The sequence below is a fragment of the Ixodes scapularis genome, unplaced genomic scaffold, assembly GCF_016920785.2.
Source record: "Ixodes scapularis isolate PalLabHiFi unplaced genomic scaffold, ASM1692078v2 PGA_scaffold5__190_contigs__length_132052651, whole genome shotgun sequence".
NCBI lineage: Eukaryota > Metazoa > Arthropoda > Arachnida > Ixodida > Ixodidae > Ixodes > Ixodes scapularis.
This window is the reverse complement of record NW_024609880.1, coordinates 26,964,934-26,988,096: the sequence shown is the minus strand read 5'-3', so window position 1 is coordinate 26,988,096 and position 23,163 is coordinate 26,964,934.

Here is a 23,163-nt window from a genome sequence, read left to right as displayed (position 1 = left end):
ACTCTGGCTTGCTACGCGAAGCCCCTTATGAACACGCGTGGACTTCTGAAATAATCGCCGCAGAAAGTCCGACGTGTAGAGCATTTGGACGTCGAACAAGCACCAGGATTCTCGAATTTACCAGTAGACTAAATTGCAGGAATAAACAAAGGACACGTCGCTCCCAGGAATCGAACCCTGGCTTTTTGCGTGGAAGGCACGCACGATAACCGTTAGGCCACGCGCGCGCTTTTTTTTTTTCTTTATTTTGACAATTGCACCAGGTACACAGATGAGAGTGTTAAAAGAGACACCGACAACCTCCGCTAGACCAGCGCGGTTACATTTAAAACCGTTTGAGGCACACCAGCTTTTTTAGAAGCGGCAACCAGTTAGGGGGTTCAGGCTATGCCGCAAGAACTGTTCGAATGTATGCCACGCTCTCAATAAAGTTTTCTCACATCGACGTCCGCATGGCGCACAGCCATTCTCGTTTTCCAAATACTGTGAAGACCGAGTACCATAATCATGTCGTACGGAACCCCACCTTCATTTTCGATGGGCAAAAACCGAATACCAAACGGAGTTACAGGGAGGTCCTTTTTTAGTGTGCGCTGGAGAATATCCCAATAAAAAACCGCGTCCCAGCATTCGATGAAGACATGCTCTATGGTCTCTGGTCTTTTACAGAGCAGGCAGTTGGTTGTCCATGGAACATATATCCCCCTACTCTCGAGCCACGACTTCACAGGGAGTGTGCCGCTGTGTAGTCCAAAGAAAAAGGATTTAACCGCTGGTTTTATCGGCATTCTTTTAACTCTTCTTAGTACATCCTGACCCGTTCTTTCCGAATACAGAGATCTGGAGAGGGGTACGGGCAATAAGACGTCAACTAAATCTTTATACAACCTCTTTCGCGTTACATTATTCAGCTATTCTAAAGAAAACGCACCTTCAACATCTTAAAAGATAGAACTTCTCGCAGGTAACCACGGACACTGCTACTCGCTTCGGTACTCGATGACACCACAAACTCTGGTAGAATATTTTGCATTCTTACTTGGATAACTGTGCGTAAAAAACCATAATTTTGATCACGGAGAAAAATAAATCCAGACACAATTTGTCGGATAAACAGGTGAGACAGTCCTAACCCACCGCATCGCACTGAACGGAACAAATTCGTGCGGGAGGAGCGCTCCCAAACTGATCCCCAAATAAAAACTGCAAATACTCTGTGTATCTTTTGCACGTTGATACGCGAAATAGCCAGCGCTTGCAACACATACCACATTCTCGTTATAAAAAAAATTACATACAGTAGCCCGTGCAAACATCGAGAGTTCACGAGCCTTCCAACTTTCCGCTTTTGTCCGGACCTTCTCCGTCTCCTCGTTCCAATACCGCGAGCTGGCTCGATAATGTTCGAGCGGCACCCCAAGATACTTGACTGGCAACGCCGTCCACTGAATGCTCAAAAAAGCACTAGGCGTCGCGTCCCAGTCACCATGCCAAAAACCAGCACATTTTCCCCAGTTAATCAAACTACCCGATTTTTTGCAAAAAGAAGATGCAACAGTGACCACCTCGCGCACGCTATCTCGATCAGCACAAAAAACGGCAACGTAGTCCGCGTACGCCAGAACTTTCACCTCGCTTGACTGGATTCTAAAACCATTAATTCTTTCGTCTTGAATAAGTCGCAAACAAAAGGGTTCTAAATAAATAGCAAAAAGTAAAAGCGACAGTGGGCAACCTTGCCTCACAGAACAGTGGACGTCGACACTCTCACTAACATTCTTATTAACAACTAAGCGCGTAGTACAGTTGTTGTAAGCCATTTTGAGACCATCTAGAATAACACTACCTACATTAACATATTCCAGAATATTAAAAAGAACCTGATGCGATACGCGGTCGAACGCTTTCTCCAGGTCGAGCTGCAACATTGCAACTCGACTGGAGAAAGCGTCGCAGCATTTTAAAATGCTTCTCGCGACATGTATATTCGTACAAATGGTGCGCCCTTTTATACCACACGTCTGATGTGGCCCCACAAAGCATTTAATCACGGACTGTAATCTTTGAGCCAGGACCTTCATGTAGATTTTGTTATCCACATTCGCTAGACTTATAGGTATGTAGGATGCCACGGAGAAAAGTTTGACGGGGTCATCGCTCTTGGGAATAAGGACAGTATGTGTTCTTAAAAATGATGACGGTAAAATATTTAAATCATAGGCCTCGGTTAGCACATGGTAAAGGGCATTTGCTGATTCCGATTTAAACATTTTGTAAAACTCGGGGCCTAGGCCGTCAGGACCAGGTGTCTTTCCTGCACTTAACTCGTCAATGGCCCGCTCTATTTCGCGGAAACTAATCGGCGCTTCCAAGTTGATACGAACATGCTCCTCTAGCTTGGACATTAGCAGCAAAAACTCGCTGTCGAAACCGTCTTGTAATGGTGCGCAGTGCCTGCAGGTAACTCGCGATAGTGTTCGACAAACGCCCGTTGAATTGGGCCACGCGCGCTGCCTACCTGGCCCGCCGCGCGCGCGACAATATCCTTAAGTGTTAAATCAGTTGATTTTTTTTCCTTTATGAACACCGTATTGGGACTGTGTGATTACATTGTGCTTGGTAAAACACTTTTTTGATCTAGTGGTTATCACACCTTCAAATATGTTAGAATATATTGGCAGCACCGATATTGGTCTACAGTTTTCAGGTGATTTTTATTTCCGCCCTTATACACCATGCTAACCATGTCGTATTACACCTGAGACTGCGGTGGAAGAAATCGGAAGAACTTTCAGTAGAAGGAACAGACACAGAGAACGTCTCTGTGTCTGTTCTTGAGACGTTCTCTGTGTCTGTTCCTGCTACTGAAAGTTCTTCCGATTTCTTCCACGCAGTCTCAGGTGTAATACGACATAATTAGCTACCACCAGCTCGCCTGCACTCTCACCGTCTTTTCACACCATGCTAACCTTTGGAATTTTGAGATCGCCTACGAAAATTCCTGTCTCCAACATGATGTTTACGATATCTGACCATGTCGGGCTTATTACATATGACACAATTTTAGTTGGTAAGGGCTTGGTTTCGTCTATCGCAGCTGCTACACTCGTCCCAATTTGTTTATTTAAATCACTTATTTCGTTCTGGAATGTGGGTGCAAGTATTATATAGCTTGATATTTTCGATGTCTTAGCTGTACCACCAATTTCACATCGAGCAACTTTCTTCCCGCGGAGCAGAGATATTTATAAAATGTTCATTCATGATATTTGCAAGTTCTTCGCCGACTACATTTCTAACGTCAACGGATATTGTATGGACACTATACACACCCTTATTTTTGTTTGTCAGGTTATTTACCATGTCCCATAGCTTATTTTTGTTTGTCAGGTTATTTACCATGTCCCATAGCTTTCTAGGGTTATCGCAGTTGCCTTCATATTTGCGTAGAAAATACTCCAATTTTGCATATTTAAGTCTGAGTTTAGTTGATTCCGAATTTTTTTTAAAATTCAGTTAGCAAGATTTTGTTACGGGATTTCACAAAAGCGTTTTAGATATTGTTCTTCATTCTATTTATCTTGTATAGTTCATTATTCAGCCATGGCTTTCCGAATTTTGATTTCATTGTTCTTGATTTTACTATAGGGAAGGCGAGGTCATATATTTTCATAAATTTTTCTGAAAAGTTTCGAAACGCAGTTTCAGCACTCTGTTCTGAGTAAATGGTTGTCCACCCTATTGAAAAAACAGCAAGAAAATCAAGTTGGCCAAGCTGGTTTAGCGGGTTTTTAAGCTGGTTCGAGCTGGTCTAGGTGGTAATCAAGCTGGTTTGAGGTGGTCAAGCTGGTTCAAGCTGGTTCGAGCTGGCACAGCAGCTGAGCAAGCTGGTACTTGAGCTGTTTCTAGCTGGTACTGAAGCTGGTTCAAGCTTATCAAGCTGATTCAAGCTGGTCAAGCTGGTTGAAGCTGTTTTGAGCTGACGCTGCAGCTGTGCAAGGTGGTACTTGAGCTGGTTCAAGCTTGTGAAGCTGGTTTGAGCTGGTTCGAAATCTGGCCCTAGTTGGTTCGAGCCTGTCAAGCTGGTCTTGCTGGGAGCGCGCAAGCTAAGGTCGGCTAGAGCGTGTCGAACTGGCATTGCTGGGAGTGCGCGCGCCAAGGTCGGCTGGGGCGGGGACGAGGCCATGTCCAGTTTTTTGTCCTCTCGTTTTTGGTAGACTACCGGGCGCTTAAGGAGCGCTGCGAGCTTCCTTTGTGTGCGAGAAGAGAGAGAAAGAGAGTGGTAGGGACGGAGAATTTGAGACACGTTTGGCTATTATATCTTGGGCAGATCTTCGAAGGGACGGCTGCGTGCGCGTTGTATGGAGGCTACTTGAACGGCGGTGCAAGCGAAGCGGAATTTGAGGAGACATTGAGCGGCAGTCCGCTCAGCGCGGGAAGAAGTTGGACGCCTCGACTGAGACTTCGTTTCGCGTCTTCGAACATGTGCGTGCTCGTGAATGACGATGGTGTTGAGGAGTATTGCCAATGCCATCCAAGCCACAGGGATTTCCTCGTCTCTGCCGACTACGCAAGAGGCCGCTTCGCCTCCATTACTGGCGGGACCCAGGTTCGCTTCTCTCATCCGTGTAGCACTTCTTATTGTTATTGCCTATTTTGGCGTGTGCCTAGTATTTTTCGTGTTTAGAGATAAGAAATCAAGTTTTAATAGCATTGTTTGTTTTGTCTGTGCGTCAATTAGTACTTTGTCAGCGCAGAGGATGTGCAGCATCTGAGCTCATGTGAGCAGGCCGCGAATACGAAGATAATAAATTAGATGCCGAGCTGGCTTTTCTGAAGTGTTTCGCTTGTTTATCTTGTGTATTAATTTAAACTGGTTAAACTGGTGGGGAAGTCCATCAGCTTAACTAGCATTACCAGTTCACCCATCATTTGCCCTGCATCCAACCATGCTGGAGCAAATAACCCAGCATGAAGCTGGAATGCTGGGACCAGCCTAAAGCTGGGATGCTTGGACCAGCTTGTGCTGGGACCAGCTTGACCAGCACAACAAGCTGGGCATGCTGAAGCAATATCCCAGCATGAGGCTGAGATGCTGGGACCAGCTTGTGCTGTTTTTTTCCAGTAGGGTGCAGTCAGATCGCTCAAAGAGTGATTGAAAAGTGTATAAAGTTTCATCATTTATATTACGCTAGAGTAATTTACTGGGTCAGTTTTGTTTCGTTTTAATGGAACACGGATAAGGCAGAAAATCAGCAAATGGTCGCTAATGTGTTGACTGAAGATGCCAGAAACAGTTGAGTTTGGTTTACATTTGTTACTGTCACATCTATAGATATGGCAATCTCACTTGTTACCCTGGTTGGTTGGGATATCAAGTTTGAACAACCATAAGACAAAATATAGTCATTAACGTCTCTAGCACACACGTAATTTGAACCTGTGTCAATGTTTATATCGCCCGGAATCCTAAACGGCAGTTTTGTTGAAGAAAGAAAATGGAGTCAGGTATCAAAAATCTTCAAAAACACAAATTTGTTTCCTATGGTGGTCTATATATATCGGCAAATAACATTTTCTTTGTGCACAGGACTATGCACTCAATATCTGTGTCTATCACAAAATATTCGTCCGCAACAATAAAATAAATTGAATCTATTACGTAAATCCAACTTCCACCTCATCTTTTCTTACCTCTGTTTGAGTTAGCACAGTTGTAATTCGCGAAACTGGGTGGTTTATTATTGTCTCGCAACCAAGTTTCAGCAAGCAGCAGTGCGTCAAAACCGATACCCTATATAAACTGATGTTATCACCTTTAAAATAATAAAATTTCGCACATTGTTCATTCGCAGCAAGTCTAAACGCCATAGCTTTAAGGGATACACAGCTTTCATAAACAGTAGTGCTTCCTGCAAGGAGATATGGGACACAGAGTGCCTAATATCAAGGACTGCTACCATGCATAATGAGTCCCTCTTTTAACTAGACACGAGATCGGCCCTGAGAGTAATGAAGAGCAAGCTAACCTACAGGGATAGCATTTTCAGTCTGTCTCAAGCTCTAATTATTATACACCAACTTTCATTCGGCATAAACTTTATGCCCAGAAATAATCTTATGTACCTCAGGTGGCAACCAAGAAACTTAAGATGCACTATTTACACCAGATGAGTTTGAGGCAGTAGTTCCAAGCATACTGCCCTGGCCCTGATTCGATCATGTATGCTACGCAATGCCACATTCAACCCACAACGTTCGAACTCATTTTGTACTTATGTAACCACGTTTGGTCGGAGGGTCAGTTCCCGGCATCTTGGAAGATAGCTACTGTAAACTCTTTGGTCAAGCCAGGCAAAGATACTTTACGTGCTTCCAGTTACAGACCGATAGCAATAACGATTTTTTGTTTTTAAAGCACGGTAGAGGAAAATAAACAAAAGTCTTAATATTACCTAGAAAAAACAACCTTCTGTACAAGCATCAGTGCGGCTTCCGCTCTTTTGGATCCACGCTCGATCACCTGCTTCGTTAGCGGCTTCTGTGCAGGGGTATTTGAAAAAAAAAATCAGCACGTTTTTTTTTTGTTCTTTTTATTTAGAGAGGGCATATGTTGCGGCCTGGCGTTTTAGAATATTAGATGAGTTATTTGGCCCTCAAGTTAGAGGTAGAACTCTAAGTGGTATTGAAAGTTAGTTGCAACGTCGCCCTTTTTTGTGTAAGCGTGGGAACGACCCCTTGCGGGGTGTTTTTTCATTCAAATAAAGCTCCCCAGGGAGCTGTTCTTAGCCTAATCATTTTTGTTGTAAAGATGAGCTGATTGCCCGTGCAAAACCACGTTCCGTGCAATATTCCATATGTGTAGCTGATATTCAAAATTATGTCCGGTCCTGTAATCCTTTAATATGTGAACGTCGGTTTCAACTGGCAATTAACTATATAAAAATATGGGCTGATACAAATGGTTTCAAATTTTTTCCACAAAATTAAGACAGCCTTTTTGTTTCTCTCCCCAACGTGGAGCTGTGCAAGGGCCATCCTTAAAAATATGCTTAATACCAATAGCCAGAAAAGTGAACACAAGTCTATGGGACTCATATTTGATTCGAAATTAACTTTTCTTCGATATTAGTACCTTGAAAGCTAAATGTGTCAAATCACTGAATATAAATAAGGTTCTATCATATGTACCATGGGGCTCCAATAGACTATGTCTGTTACGCATATAGAGAGCGGTTGTTCACTCGAGGCTTTGTGGTAGTCTTGTGCATGGCTGTGCAAGAGCATCAGTCCTATAGATGTTGGACCCTATTCACCGCCATGTACTGTGATTGGCTACTGGTGCATTCTGCAGGTCCCCGGTACCTAGTCTATACGCAGAGGACAATGAGCTATCCCTTGAAACTAGGAAGGTTTCTCCGGGGTTAATGTATTTTATTGGAGTTCCCTCTATCCCTCAGCACCCTAGTCGTGATAACCTTAAAAACCCGAGTTTTCAGAGAATGTTCAAAAATAAACCAGCCGTTGCTCCTTCTTTCGAAATAAGGAATATTGCCACGCACGTTGCCGAGCGAGCACGTGCGTGACTGAGTGGTTAGCGTGCTTGGCTGTCCCACCAAGGGTCCGGGTTCGATTCCAGGGAGCGGAACCTTCTTTTACTTATTCTTTCTAGATGGCGTTCTCGTAAGTTCGATAACCTTCTCGCCCGATTCAGTTACGAACGTTCTACGAGCCGAACGTTCTAGGCAGAATGCTTCAGAAGCCCACGCGTGTACAAAAGGGGCTCCGCGTGGTATGCCGGAGCCAGTCTCGCCAAAGCGCTCGATCCTGCGATTTCGCCGACATCGACTCCCGTGACGCTCTGCTGTTTTCTTTCGTTTCCTTTTTTGTTTTGGGCGGAACTCGCCCCATTAAACGTTTAGTTTCTTCAGTTATCATCGCCACATCAATTGTCATTCGTGACATTTTGGTGGAGGTGCTGGGTCGTGCATTCTATGCCCGTTGAGTGTACACCTCCGAAGACATCCCGGCAAAGTGACGTGCTCAGCCCCGGAAGGCTACCCTTCTCCGAAGACACCGAAGCCCGAAGAAGCCGTCGTATCAGAGGTCAGTCCCATTAATTGGGTCTGCTGACTCACAAGCACAAAGCGAATAAGACGACGATGGCCAACCAATCGCAAACCCCGGCCGCCGCCATCGTGTACCTGCCCGTCGCTCCCCGCACTCCGACGCCCTTTTACGGCGAAGCCCACGAGGAAGTAGAAGATTGGCTGCAACATTACAAACGAGTGGCCCGCCATAACAGATGGACGCCGAAGCGGTGCCTTCAAAACGTTTACTTCGTTTGGAGGCCACAGCACGGAATTGGTTTGAAAACCACGAAGCGTCACTCACCTCCTGGGAGCAACTGAAGGCTGATCTTTAAATTACGTTTGCCAACCAACAGCGGAGAAAACGCACCAAAGAGCTTCTTCAAGCGAGGATCCAAGGCCCTAACAAGAGCGTCGTTAGCTTTGTCGAAGATGTTCTTCGACCCAGCAACCGCGCCGATCTCTCACGCCTCCGAAGGAAAGAGACTGAGAATCCTGATGCGAGGCGTGATGGAGAGCATCTTCGGGTGCTTGGTGTGATGTCCACCTACAATCGTCGAAACGTTTGTAACAGAGGCGACCAACATTGAACGGGCCCTGCAAGCACGACCCGCTCACTTCCATTGATTCCTGGCGTCGCTGTACCCACGCCGTCAAGCTGCGCCTTCAGCCCGATATTCTGGGGATCCAAAAAATTGTCCGGGACATCGTCTATGAAGGACTGAAGAAGTTGTTACTTGCCGCCGAACGTCCAGCTTCACTCTCGATCGCCCAGATTGTTCGAGAAGAGGTCCAGCAAGCGCTCCAGCCAGACGTTCTCGGCGACGCCGCACCGGAACCACCAGCTGTAACCTACACCGCAGTTGTTCGTCGTCCGCAGCCTCCTGTCACCCGGCAGTACTCAGCTGCACTCCGACGAGAGGTCTCTTCGCCGCAGTACGCTCCGTGCCAAGAGCAGCGTGGACTTCGAAAAACCGACGTGTGGCGCACGGATGACGGACGCCCGCTGTGCTTCCACTGCGGGGAGGCTGACCAGGTTTACCGAAGGTGCCCCTATCGCCAGCTCGGCCTGCGAGGATTCGCGCCAAACGACTGTCGACCTCGGTTTGGAGAACGACCAAGGGACATCAAGGAATACCTCCGTCACCCTCCATCACCAGCGCCAACGGCACCGCGAGGTCCGCCTTTCTCCGTCCTCCAGACGTTCCGCATCGCCTTTCCGTCGGTCGCGCCCTGACAGCCTGTCCCCCCTGTCTCGTCGGGAAAACTAAGTACGGCAACGCCTGAAGGTGGCGTTGCCGAAGACGACGAAAGTAAAAAGCCTCCAAGAACGCCGGAGCGCTCCCACTCTCTCGACGCCACGCACCACAACGACGCGCCTGCAACAGTGTCCAACAACCTAAACGTCGGCATCGACGGCCACGACGAATCGGCACTTGTGGACACCGGAGCAGACTACTCAGTCATGAGTGGGAGGCTCCCTCGCCGCGTTCGAAAAGTCACGACGCCGTGGGATGCACCTCAAATACGAACCACCGGAGGACACCTTATTACACCAGTCGGGAGATGGACTGCTCGCGTCGAGATCCACGGTGAGACGTGCCCTGTGAAGTTCCTAATTTTACAAGACTGTTCTAGAGACGTCATCCTCGGCATGGACTTTCTGGCTGAATACGGCGCCGTCATCGACCTTGGTGAGAACAGATTGACGCTGCGCAAGCCTGTTCCGCCTTCAGAGAAACCCCAAACAGCGTCAGCCGCCGTCCGGGTCGCTGCCGGCCACGTGAACTTGCCGCCGCGATCAAGTGTTGTCGCACCCGTCGTGACCGATGAAGCGACCTGCGGTGAAATTTTTACGGAAGGCAACCTTCAATTGCTCCTGGGAAGAGGAATAGGCGTCGCAAGAGGAGTGGCTGAGCTTCAAGATGGCCGCACTGTAGTTCTTTTGACGAACTTCCGACAAGGAACGCAACATCTCACAAAAGGTGCCGCTGTGGGCCACGTCGAGGAGCTTCGGAACTCCGCCGAAATCGCCGTGATTACTGAAGAATCATCCCCACCTCAGCAAAACACTACGCCGCCAGCGCAGCTCGACACTTCCAGGCCCTAAACGACGGCAGCTGAGTGGCCTCCTCGCCGAATACAGCGACTGCTTCGCGACGTCGTCGAGGGTGCGCCAAACCGCCGTTGCGAAACATCGCATCGTTACCCAGGACGACGCACTCCCTGTGCACCGATCGCCGTAGCGAGTCTCCCTAAAACAAAGGAAGGTCATCCAAGAGCAAGTGCAAGAAATGCTGAACGATGACATAATCCAGCCTTCAAGCAGTCCGTTGGCCTCTCCAGTGCTGATTAAGAAGAAGGACGGAACGCTTAAGTTCTGCGTGGACTACCGGCAGCTGAACTCCGTAACGAAGAAAGAAGTCTATCCACCCTTCCGCATCGATGACACACTAGACCGGCTGCGCCACTTTCGATATTTTTCATCGATGGACCTGAAGAGCGGCTACTGGCAGATCGAAGTCGGCGACCGAGACCGGAAGAAGACAGCTTACGACACGCCGGATGGATTGTACGAGTTTAAAGTGATGCTCTTCGGACTATGCATGGCGCCACAAACTTTCCAGCGTGTCATGAACACCGTGCTGGCAGGGTTAAAGTGGCAGAGCTGTCTCGTCTACTTTGATGACGTCGTAGTGTTTCCAAGCGACTTCGAAGAGCACTTGCGACGACTTCGAGCTGTTCTCTAAGCCATAAAGACCGCCGGACTCACCCTGAAGCCGTCAAAGTGCCGGTTCGCCCATGACGAACTGAAATTACTAGGTCACGGGGTTAGTAACGAAGCCGTCCGTCCAGGCCCCGAGAACACTCGTGCCGTCGCAGCATTTCAAGAGCCCAAAGACAAGAAGGCTGTGCGAAGATTCCTTGGACTTTTTGCCCACTATCCAAGCTTCGTGCAGGATTTCGCAAGGATTTCCGTCCCGCTCATTAAACTCACGAACGACCCTGAGAAGTTAGAATGGGCCGAGGAGCAGCAGCACGCATTCGACGAGCTGAAGCAACGACTCCAGACTCCTCCTGTTCTTGGACACTTTGATCAAGATGCTGAAACCGAGATTCATACGGACGCAAGTAACGAAGGACTTGGCGCGGTACTGGTTCAAGTGCAAGAAGGCACCGAGCGAGTCACCGCCTACGCAAGTTGAACACTAATAATAAATAGAATATACACCAACCAAATCCTTGTATAAAGACAAAACCCTACGTTTCGAGACCAGCTCGGTCTCTTCTTCAGGGGTTGACTGCGGCTATGGCCGTTGAGGAGCAGTAATCTGTTTTCTTCTTCTTCTATGGCAGTGTCTATCGTTTTGCATCGGTGAGGTGGCGAAGTCCGTTCACGTAGCCGGTCGGCAGAGTGCCGAGGGATCTGTTTATGTTTTCTGGCGTTGTTTGTATGTGCCAAGATTCAATAAAAAGTCTATTTATTGTAGTAAATAGATAAAATAGTAGATAAAAAGTCTATGAACGGACTTCGCCACCTCACCGATGCAAAACGATAGACACTGCCGTAGAAGAAGAATAAAGCAGATTACTGCTCCTCAACGGCCATAGCCGCAGTCAACCCCTGAAGAAGAGACCGAGCTGGTCTCGAAACGTAGGGTTTTGTCTTTATACAAGGATTTGGTTGGTGTATATTCTATTTATTATTATTGTTGCTCCCCAACCAGAGAGATTTCTCTCAAATGTTCACCTTCAAGTTGAACACTGTTCAAAGCGGAGAGAAATTACTTCACGACTAAAAAGGAATGCCTTGCGGTCGTCTGGGCAATAACGAAGTTTCGCCCCTAATTATACGGGAGGCGTTTTCGCGTTGTCACGGACCACCACTCACTCTGCTGGCTTGCGAACCTAAGGGACCCGTCAGGACGTCTCGCTCGATGGAGTCTCCGACTACTGGAGTTCAACATGACTGTGGTCTACAAGTCAGGCCGCAAGCACAGCGACGCCGATTGCGTGTCCAGAGCTCCTGTTGAGACATCTCCCGGTAGTAGCGACGACAATTACGACGACTGCTTCCTAGGCGCATTTAACACCGACAACATGGCGCGACGTCGAAGAGACGATCCTGAGTTGCGCGCGCTGATTAAGCACCTCGAAGGACGAGGGGGTACTATCCCCCGTGTCTTCTCGAGAGCCCTGCCGACCTTCGTCATTCGACAAGGTGTACTCTACAAGGAGAACTTCGGAAACAACGGCTCGCCATGGGTGCTGGTAATCCCCGCCGACCTTAGAAAGGAGATTTTCCAAGCCTGCCATAAGGACCCAACGGCTGGGCACCTTGGCTACAGCAGGACGCTCGCCAGGATTCGGGACAAATACTACTGGCCAAGGCTACCGAAGACAGTTCACCTCTACACTCGATCATGCCACGAGTGTCAGCGATGCAAGAACCCACCGACGAAGCCCTCAGAACTTCTGCGTCCGATTGCTCCCCCGTCCACGCCGTTCCAGCAGATTGGAATGGATTTACTTGGCCCTTTCTCTCCGTCAACATCGGGAAACCGCTGGATAATCGTCGCCTCAAATTATCTCACGCGATACACCGAAACGAAAGCCCTTCCTGCGGGGACTGCAGTGGAAGTTGCCAAGTTTTTCATCAAGTCTATCGCCTTCCGGCACGGCGCCCCCGAAGTCCTCATTACAGGCCGTGGATCATCGTTCATGGCTCAGCTGACGCAAGAAATTCTTCGTCTAAGTAGCAACAGCCACCGTCGAACCACTGCGTACCATCCACAGACAAATTGAGTAACGGAATGACTAAACAAAACTATCGCCGATATGATCTCCGTGTATGTCAACGTAAAGCACAAGACGTGGGACGAGGTGTTACCCTACGTCACGTTTGCTTACAAAACGGCGGTGCAAGAGACCACAGGAGTAACACCGTTCCAGCTGGTGCATGGTAGAAAAGTAACGACAATGCTAGACGCGATGCTGCCACACGAACCAGCTGACGATGGTAGCCACGACGACCAGGTGGTGGCTCAACGAGCTGAAGAAGTTCGCCAGCTCGCCCGACTGCGGATTCAAGATCAACAACGTGTCAACGCCACCCGGTAAAACCTTCGTCGGGTCGACGTTCGCTTCAAGCCCGGAGACCGTGTGTGGGTCTGGACCCCGATACGACGACGCGGTGTAAGCGAGAAACTCCTGAAACGCTACTTCGGACCCTACAAAGTGCTTCGTCGACTCGGGGATCTGAACTACGAGGTGATTCCCGACTGAATACGGACCTCATCACGCCGCATTCCACTACCGGAAGTCGTCCAAGTCGTGCGGCTCAAGCCGTACTACGATCGATAGGACTGTGAATCGTGTTTTGTGCAACGCTCGATAGGACTGTATTTCACAAGTTTACGTAGTTTACCATTATTTTTGTTTGTTTATATGTTTTGTTTCTCGGCATGTCGCATTGAGGCGATGCGCTTTTAAAAGGGGGGAGTAATTCCACGCGTGCTGCCGAGCGAGCGCGTGCGTGACCGTGATTCCACTTCCGGCACTCGAACGAGACGGACGTCTTATCATGAGCTCCGTCGGAGCGATGAAAACGGCCGCGTCAGGCCGTGGTACGTCTGTTTCTGGAGCCCCGGTTGATTATCAGATATTACTGCCCCAACTGCCAACATGATACGTGATTATTAATACCGTGTACCTTCCCTGCGACGTAAAAGGACGACCCTACCGAGTGCAAGAGTTTCGCCAGGAACTCGAGAGGCTGGATGTGATGAAGGACCTGGCAAGCGCCGGTCCCCACCAGATGAACCACGTCTGGATGCTCCGTTTGCACTCGCTTGTGGCGGAGCAGCGATTGGTGGACGCCAAGGAGTTTACCATCAAAGGGGGGAGGGGGGGGGGAGGCGTCGCCTCGTTATTGATCCGGCGAACAGAGCCGTGAAGCTGAAGCTTCACTGGGTCCCGTACGACGTGCCCAGCAGTCAGGTGAAGAAGGAGCTGGAACGCTACGGCAAGGCCTCCGAGATCACTAAGGACCTCCTCCGGGAGAAAGGATTCGAGGCTGTTGAATCCAGCACCCGCAGAGTACGCCTGACTCTCAAGGACGGCTACACCGCCGACAGCCTCCCGCACGAGATCAGCTTGGAGGGTAGAAGGTAATTGTCGTGGTCTCCGGACGTGCACCGCTCTGCCTTCGCTGTCACCGAACGGGACACATTCGCCGGGGCTGTTCCGCCGCCCGTTGCTCTCAATGCCACCGTTACGGGCACGAGGCAGAGGACTGCGTCAAGACTTATGCCTCGATGGCCCGTGACCGCAAGACGGAAGACCAGACCGACTACATGATGAACGGCGCCGAAGCGGAGGAGTCGATCAGTGCTCCCGCCCTGGTCGCAGTACCGCTGTCCGAATGCATCGGGTCAGCTTCCACAAAAGATAGCGTTCAACAGGTCTCGATAGCTGAGCCAAGCAACTCCGAGCCTGCGCCCCAAGGTGCGGGAGCCAAGGGCGATAAGAGGGAAGAACCACCGGCTCAAGAGGGAGCGCGCACAGCGAGCGCACCGAGGGACTGCGACGACGGCAATGGTAGTCGTGACCCGAAGGCTCCCGTGCCGTACACGGACGTAGTGATGAGCGAGGTCGTCAAGAGACTACGAGACCCAACGTCATCCCCGGGATACACTGCAGCAGGGAAAGACGGCAACCAGCAGTGGCTCGATCCCCAAAAGAGTCGTCCTAGTAAAGCCTCGCTTCCCGCCCGACGGAACTCAGTGAGTCTCAATCCACGAAAAGGGAACAATGCGCATTGACTCGGGCACGCGTGATATTCACGACCCCATTCGATTCGCGACATTAAACGTCTGCGGCTTCAACTCGCGGAAAAAAACACTATATGCTCCAGCGGCTACTAGCTGAAGAAGAAATAGATTTTTTGACTAAAAGAAACAAAAATGTCCTCTGATCATGACATAGAACGAGCGCTACATCCTTTTCTTAGTCGTTACGAAATTTGCGTTAGTCATTCGGTTGGAATGTCGGCGAGTTGTTTTCTTTTTTTAAAAAGTCCATGCCATTGCAAGACTTGACCGTTGTGACAGACGAATATGGTCGTTTCATATTGTGTGACTTTATTTTGTTTAATCGCGACTGGCGGGCCATATGCGTCTACCCGTCCAACATTGCTAATGAAAGAAAAGTGTTTTTTTTTTAATTTTTGGAACAACATTTGCAATGCGAGAAAGTTGTAGTAATCATGGGAGACTTGAACTGTGTCTGCAGTCCGGAAGATAGCAGATCGATGAGGGAACGCCGTGATAACAGCGCAGGAGTACTTACCAAAACATTGAATCAACACTTTCTGGAAGTCGTAGCGCGCGTGAGAGCAAGACGAGATAGACTTCAGTTTACTCATTTCCAACGGGCATCGTACTCACACTTAGATAGCATCTACGTCACCACTGCGGTTATCAGCAGGGTAGAAAATTACACGGTAAAGCCGATTTTCTTTACTGATCACTGCTTTGTGAACGTGACGTTGGGAAAAAAAAGGACCGCGAAGAAACCGTTTTAAGTGGCAGCTTTGGAAAAAAATAATAATTTTCTGACGGATGACAAATTTCCCGAAGCAGTAATGGAAATCATCATCATCAACATTTATTTTCCTTGAGGGCCCCAGGGGGCATTATACAAGGGAGTGAACACAATAAAAACATCAACAAAAATAGTTAATAAAAAACACGCTGTAACCTATACTTGTATTTCAGAAAGAAAGAGGTTAACGGCTGCAGCAAACTTGTTAGTGTCAGTCATGTTCACTATGAGGTCAGGTAATGAGTTCCAATCGTCAATAGCAGATGGTAAAGTCGACATTTTATAAGAGAGAGATGACGAAGTAATTGAGCGCAGTTTACATGAGTAGTCAAAACAAGGGAAAATACGGTAGGGAGGTGATAGTAGAGAATCTTTTAGATGGTTGTTGTGGTAAAAGATTTTGTGAAGAAGAGTGAGACGTGACACCCTTCGACGTAAAGAAAGTAAGTCAAGGTTAGCTGATTTGCGTAATCCTGATATGCTACTGTATGGGGAGTAGTCAGAGTAAATAAAACGAAGACCTCTGTTTTGAACGGATTCAAGGTTGTTAGTTAGATATGATTGCCATGGTGACCATATGGATGAAGCAAATTCAAGTTTAGATCTGACCAAGGTCGTAGAAGCTAGTAGTTTTACTGAAGGTGTAGCTAGTCTGAGGTTACGGCGAAGAAATCCGAGAGCACGGTTAGCATCGGCAGTGACAGCATTTATGTGATTAGTCCATGATAGATCAGAGGTCAGGTGAACGCCTAGGTATTTATATGAGGAACAACTAGCTACTGAGATAGTGGAAAGGTGATAAGAAAAGGATGAAACATGTGAACTGCGGGTGAATGATAGAGATTTACATTTATTAAAGTTTAAAGTCATTTGCCATTTGTGGCACCACTGAGTTATAAGTGCGAGGTCATTCTGCAAAATTTGATTATCGTGGTTTGAATTGATAGGTCTATAAATTACACAGTCGTCGGCGAACAGACGTATTGAAGAGGAGATGTTGAGGTAGAGATCATTAATGTATATTAAAAATAGAAGGGGGCCAAGAACGGTTCCCTGGGGGACGCCGGAGGTTACAGTGCAGGTGGTAGATTTGGTGTTGTTAATAGATGAGTACTGGGTGCGATTTTTCAGGACTTCGGAGATCCATTTGACGACTGAGGGATGGATATTAATATTTCTACGTTTCAGTAAGAGACGTTCATGAGGGACCCTATCAAATGCCTTGGAGAAATCAATAAATATGGCGCCAGTTTGCTTATTAGTATCAAAGTTTGAGTAAACGTCAGTAACAAAAGCTGTTAGTTGCGTTTCGCATGAGTATGACTTGCGAAAGCCGTGATGATGCTCGAAAAGAAGGTTGTGGGAGTCTAGAAAGTTTATTAAGTTTATTATATTTGACAAAAAAATTGCGATGCCAGAGAAATGTTATCTCGAAAAGTGGGAATACTTTAAGGGGGAGGTAAAGCAAGCTGCTATCCAAAGGTCGTCTTATTTAAAGCGTGAGGCGAGCGGAGAGGAGAAATAATGACAAACTTATTTGCACGAACTTTTCAAAATGGAAAACGCTAATCCGGTCTCAGCGGGAGAGGAAATAAAGAGTGTAAGACCGAAACTAGAAGGCTTCTACCAGGAGTGCTACAGTGGAGCAGTTGTGCTTGCGAGGGCGGAGAAGTTTTTGTTGGGTGAAGAGCCCACTCGGTGGGCCTTAGACGAGAAGATATATGCAATCGCAAAAGAGATCGCAGCAGTTTATCATGAAGGGGTGACGAGCAGTGATCAGAGTTTTTTTGAAACGCGTATTTATAGAATACTATTCAGATTTATTTGGAGGCATAAGAAATAGTTTAAACAAATACAGCCTCGAAACGATGTTGGAAGCCACGCCTAGGCTTTCTGAAGACGTAAAAGAGTGGTTGGAAGAACCAATAACGCTCGATGAGATTGAATGTGCCATAGATTGTCTGGCGTCCCACAAATCGCCTTGACCTGACGACTTTAGTGGCGAGTTTTATAAAAAATTCAAGAGTTCGTTGACCCCTTTTTCTTTAATGCTATTCGCAAGGCGTATTCTCTCAATGGGTTACATCCTTCCTTTTTACAAGCACACACTGTATTGATTCCAAAGACACCTGATACGATTCAGGCAATATGCGTTACCGAATATCGACCCATTACGCTACGTAACGTGGACGATAAAATTTTTTCGCGAGTTTTGACTAGCAGACTGCAACATGTGGTACGGCAGTTAGTCGGGGAACACCAAACCTGCGGGATTCGTGGACGATCCATACAAACAAATATACATGTCGCGCGCATGATTTTGGAATTTGCTGATAATGAGAGAGGCCAGGTGGCCATGGTTCAAGTCGACTTACAGAAAGCATCTGATCCCGTGCAACAAGACGTGCTTTGGGCTATTTGAAAACGAGCGAATGTTGGGAATGCTATCCTTGAAGGAATTCGTAGGCGTACACTGGGTGTACGACCAAATTATTATTGAACAATGCTTTAACCCCGAAACTATCTGTGTTGGCCTCTGTGATGCAGCGATGCCCCTTGTCCCCTTTGTTATTTGCTTTGTATTTAGAGCCCTTTTTTTAAGTGTAATTCAAAAGAAGAATGTCCATGGGTTTTAATAGGTTCAATAGAGACAAAAGTTTTGTCTTATGCGGATGATATTGCACTGTTTTGTACAGAAAAGAAGAGTGTTGGCGAGACTTGAAGAGTTTGCATGACGTTCTGTGATGCAATGGGGGCCGCGGTTAACCAAGACAAAAGTGTTGGCTTATGGCATGGTGCGTGGGCAACAACGCTAGCTGAGTTCGAGGAAATTCGATGGAGCACGACCCCGTGGAAATACGTAGGGGCTCCGCTGCAGCACTTGAAATGTACAACACCCTACTGGGAGAGTATAGTTGAAGAACTTAAGAAGAAAACATCTGGGTGGCAGAATAGTAATTTGCCGATTTTTACTCGAGCAACGGTATGTAATGTCTTTTTAACCGCCAAGTTGTGGTATGTGCTCAAAGTATTGTGGTGTGCGCGAAGCTGCACTCAGAAGATACATAGAGTTTTTGCGCTGTTTGTGTGGATGAAGGCGAGCGAACCGATGTGCCGTGATAATCTTTTTCGCAGTGTTTCCAAGGGAGGGGTTGGGCTGGTCCATCTTTTTTTTTTTTTTTTTGAAAAATAGTGGCTCGTTATTTTTTTATACGCAATCAAAGAAGCCCACTGTTGCAGGCTATGTTACAAATGCGCCTAGCTGAATCCCTGCCATATTTTGTCGTGTCTTCAGAAGTGGGTCTTTCTGCAAGGATGGTTGGGCTTATAAAGGAGGTGGTAGACTCTGTTAATTGTTTGGTTGTGATATTTTCTCTTGAATACTTGTCAACGGTAACGCCCAGAAAATTGACCCGCGACCTTCTTGACGGGCTTTTCCCGGTGCCGCTTTACCGGCTGCCGTACATGGCAAGCGCTGGACAAGCTGTACTGAAGCGTGTAAAGAAAATGTGTGTACCGCACTCTGTAAAATCGTTTTTCCTCCGTCTTTATACTTCCACCTTGCCAGTAAAGGCCCCGCTCCAGGAGCGTGGGATGTACGTTTAGTGGGGCGTAAACTGCCTGCTGCGCAAACAGCCGGAAAAAATTGAGCCGCGTTCTTTCATTGTTGGGACGCTGTCTTTTTTTTGGGATGTCCTAAAATGCACCATGAGAAAAGATCTATGCATTGACCAGTACACAATTCGTTTCCTTCCTGTCGAGAAAGAAAAAAATGAGACTTACGACCTGTTCATGGCCTTGGGATTGTAGTCTTTGGAAATCACGCAAGGCTGTGCGACATGCCGAAATTAGGCCAAAGACAGCACGTTTGTGTTTTGTTGAAGTTTTTTTTACAGGTAAAGAGTGTTTCTGAACAGAGTGAGATCCCGCCAGTGTGGATTGGCCTATTAGATGCTTTAATAGATATGAAAAAATAGTACTGATAACTGCGGCCCTATGATGAGGCACGTGGTGTTTTAGCCCCAGCTTGTTATGTGTCGTTTTAAAGTAGTCTGCACAATAAGAAAAAAAAAACAACACTTGCGTGGCTGAGTGGTGAGCGTGCTTGACGCGCGAAGGATCCGGGTACGATTCCAGGGAGCAAAATCTTCTTTTTTTTATTCTTTCTACATGGCGTTCTCGTAAGTTCGAGAACCTTCTCGTCCGATTCAGTTAAGAATGTTCCACGAGCCGAACGTTCTAGGCCGAATGTTTCAGAAGCCCACGCGTGTACAAAAGTGGCTCCATGTGGCATGCCGGAGCCAGTCTCGCCCCAGCGCTCGATCCTGCGGTTTCGCCGACATCCACGCCCGCGACGCTCTGCTGTTTTCTTTTCTTCCCTTTTTGTTTTGAGCACAAGTTCGCCCTATTAAACGTTTAGTTTCTTCAGTTATCATCGCCTTATCAATTGTCATACGTGACAATATGATTTAACCTGGTTCTTTAGGATCAGATTCAAAACCTGCAGTAGTTCAACGTTCAACCACTATGGCCCCGTGGGATTATCATACCATTCAGTGCAATCTTATACTGACTAAACATTTCAAAGAAGATAGACCGGATGAAGTCATAAGGCAGGCATTCTTTCATCTCCATACTCACTATGGACAGTGCAAATGTTTTTTTACGCAAATGGGACTAAAACAGACTCGGTTGTTGGCTGTGCTCTGACATTGCCATCTGTGAAGTAGGTCGAGAAAATTTACAGTGCAGCCACCATAATAACAGGAGAGTTGTTTAAGCTGTTGATAGCTGTTGATTATGTAACGAAAAAAAAGGTTTTTCCACTGAAGCATTTACATGGATTGCTTGAGCTCATGAAGAACATTTACTTCACTGACAGGGATGGGCAAAATACATGCAAATATGTATTGAAATACAAATACAAAATACTTCGTCAAAAATGTATTTAATTACAACTCTAATTACATTTCCAAAAAAGTATTTAAGTACAAGATACAAATACAACCAAATGTATTTGGTCTCCTCCAAATACTTTTCCAAATACATTCCTCAAAATTTGCCTCAGCGACTTCAGGGCACCTGCAACGCGTTTCTGGGTATTTCATTTTAATTTTGCATCGCACACTCTGGAGTTAGTGTGCGAGGCTATAGTAAAGTAATAGAAATATAATCACAAAAAATGTAATTAGCTTGGACATAATAGGTGAAAAAGTACAGAGCTTCAAGCAGCTTTCTTTGTCGATTACATTTTGGTATAGACCAACAAAGAACCGAGACGACCAAGACGCGCAGCACTAGCTAGAGAATGTTTTATTGTTGCAACTAGCACCAGTTACGCAAAATCTGGACGACCGCGCATTTAGAATGTTCCAGGCAAAAATATGGATGGAAATCATGCTGGAAAGCATCACAAGTTGTCACAGGCACTTATTTAGCCCGTCTGCCTGTGAACGTCGATTTCGTCACTATTCTTCTTCTGGACTAGCACCGTAATCACTAAGTCACTAAAGGCTTGTGCTTGATTGAGAGACACTGCATTCGGTGCAGAACGTAGTTTTCTTCCTGCTCTGGACAGTGACACTAAATTTGAAGGTTGTATTTTCGCCCACAAAATTTTATTTAATTGCAATTGTATTTGAAATACCCATGTGTTAGTATTTAAATACACACATCAAATACATTACCCAATTTGTAATTAAATACAAATGCAAAATACACAAAGTATTTGAAATACGTATTTCAAATACTTGTATTTGAATACTGCCCATCCCTGTTCACTGATGCGCACCAGAAATACGGTCGTTCGAGGACTACAGAATAAGATTATCTCTGCTTCATGCAAGCAGACTGAAAGCATTTTCTGCTGGGTGCCAAGCCACGTCGCCATTCCAGGTAACAAAAAGTACGATTGTGCTGCAACTTCTGCAATTGAGAGGCGAGTAGACATACATAAAATACAACACAAAACCTACTACACCCTTTTGAGGTGTTGCATTCGAACTAAGTGGCGACGTAATAGGAATAATGAAGAAAATACCAAACTGCGAACTGAGTGATGTAAAACCATATATAAGTGAGTGGGAGAGGGCCCGGCCTCGGGAACGCTTTCATCAGGTGGTCCTCAGCCGGCTACGAATTGGTCATACGCGTCTCAACTATGGGTATCCCTTGCGTGGAGAGGATGCCCCAGTGTGTGAGCACTACAATATTATTCTAACGATCACACACACCCTACTTGAGTGCCCCAAGTATGATAAAGAACGTTTTTATTTTATTTTGCAAGAATAAAAACAACACGCACCACTTCCCTTCGTCATTTGACTTTGCGACGAGCAGCCTGTTCCGCATCTTTGCGTGTTGAATAATCTCAATATCATCGTTCATACACACCGACTATGAGTTCAAGTCAAGATAAAAACTCATGTTCATGACGTATACACATATACCATCTCATAACTACAGTTTTATCACTTCATCAGTTACTATAGATCTTTCTTCCAAACCCTTCCTTCCAGATTAGTTTATGCTTCTAGCGTATTTTGGCCTTAGCAACCCCTTGCGCCATGAAACTCCAATCAATCAATCCGTTACACAGTCAATGAAACAATGATTCAATATTGATCAATTAAATGCTTCGTACAGCCGATTCTCTGGTCTAAGCATGGGTGAACTGATGGGCGAACTTTTGAATGAGTCACAAGTTTCCAGTTAAACCTGACATACTTTCCTAAAAATGTCGGAAGCACAGTTGAGGTCACCTTTTTTCTTTTCTTTTTCTTTTTTAAAGGGAGCTAGTGGCCCGTGGCAATAAAGCTTCCCCGTGCCCTGCGCTGAGTACCCTGAGAACCGGAATCAACCTCGTTAGAATGATGAAAGTGACGTTTGACATTCAATGGCAAAAAAAACACACACACACACACACACACACACACACACACACGCATGCACAAAAAAAAAACCGCTGATTATAAATAGAGAAGATCAATCAATGGAACCATTTTGTGTTTCTGCTCCCCAAGACCTGAGAGCCGAAATACTTCCTGAATGAAGTTGGCTCGGCGTGTTCGGTGATGAGTGTGGTCACAATTTTCGCTTTTCTTTTTCTACTTTCTATTCACTGCTTCACTGAAAGAGCGGAATTTTCAAGAAAATGCAAGCGCGCGTTTTTTTAATTTTTTTACTTAAATGCATTTATTTTCAACGGCGAAAAACGTCTAGGAATAATTACTTGTTTCAGTTCTCGTAGATTAAGAACCCTACACCCTTGTTAAAAAAAAATGCTTGACAGTTTTTTTTTAACACATTAGGTAACACTTCCTGCTAGCGTATTGTAATTTCCTCACGCATTGAAATTGTGGTGCAAATCCTGCGCGCCTGATTGACCGGAGTTTAAGCACATCAGAAACTCGCGCCCATTGGTAACTAGAAACTAGACACACGCGTCGGTGGGTTACGTTTTTTACTT